At 33.8% G+C, this 1,042-nt stretch overlaps 1 protein-coding gene across 1 annotated transcript in view; it reads left to right on the top strand.

Moving 5' to 3' along the window:
* The window catches only part of st6galnac (ST6 (alpha-N-acetyl-neuraminyl-2,3-beta-galactosyl-1,3)-N-acetylgalactosaminide alpha-2,6-sialyltransferase), a gene marked incomplete at its 5' end in the record, with an annotated part of 28,709 nt that overhangs the window by 15,660 nt on the left and 12,007 nt on the right, over positions 1-1,042 (top strand).

Genomic DNA, 1,042 nt, shown 5'->3' with positions numbered 1-1,042 from the left:
TGTTTTGATTCTGTACCTCACGTGTTAGAAATCGTTTAAAAATGTCTTTAAATAAATAAATCACGGTGGTGAGGAGGAGATCTGGAGGGTTAAACTGACGAAATGCACTCACTGTTAATAAAATAAAACTGGCAATAACAGAAAGAGACATTTTTAAATAAACATTTCAGAGAGAGGAGTCATGTTGAACAATTAAGATATATAAATATAAATTCAACAGTTTCTTATCCAGATGTTTAACATGTGTTCAGGCTGTGAGACTGAATCTTATTTCAGCTGAAAATAAAACCTTCACTAAAAAAATAAACAAATTAATTAATTAATTAATTAATAATAATAAAAAACATCACTTCCTGGTGAGTATCAGTCCGCGTGTCCCTGCCGGACTACTTCCTCCTGCGGATGAGCACGCGCCTGTGCGGCTCGTGTGTCGCAGGTGAAGCTGAAGGGTGGAGGTGAAATCTGCCTCCGACTTCCAGGTAAGACTCACCTCAGCTCCTCTTCTGGACTCACTTCATGTTTTTCCTCAAGTTTACTCAGATTTAAAGTTTATTTTTACAGTTTTGTGTTTTTTTTAATGTTCAGACAAACTGAACGAATTAAATGTTCAGTTTTAATCAACACGATCTGTTTTTATTTTAACGATGTTTCAGTCTCTGGTTCATTTTATCTGTAGAAAACTTTAGCACCAGTTTCTGTTGTTGTCTCTTAAACTTCATTTTAAATGTTTTTGAACAATCTGCCGTTACAGAAACTTGTTATTCGTGTTTTTTGGTCAGATGCGCTCATTTTTAGGAAGTTTTTTTTATGTTTTAATCTGTTTGTTTTGTAAAACTTCGTTTTGTTGCAGTTTTAGGTTCAGCTGTAGATTTTTAATCTTAATGAGCTTTTCTTAAAATAAATGAAGTTTAAAATGAAAAAGCAAAAAGTTGTGATAAACATCAGTAAATTTACAGCAGCATGTTTATAAATCAACTTCTGTTTGCACCGAAGTTGAAGCTATAAGTGGTTAAAACATGACTTTTAAAAAGCCCCCCCCCCC

This window comes from Nematolebias whitei, chromosome 17 (genome assembly GCF_014905685.2).
Source record: "Nematolebias whitei isolate Nwh7 chromosome 17, NemWhi1, whole genome shotgun sequence".
NCBI classification, from domain to species: domain Eukaryota; kingdom Metazoa; phylum Chordata; class Actinopteri; order Cyprinodontiformes; family Rivulidae; genus Nematolebias; species Nematolebias whitei.
The sequence above is the reverse complement of the archived record's forward strand: the minus strand, read 5'-3'. Positions and strand labels throughout refer to the sequence as shown.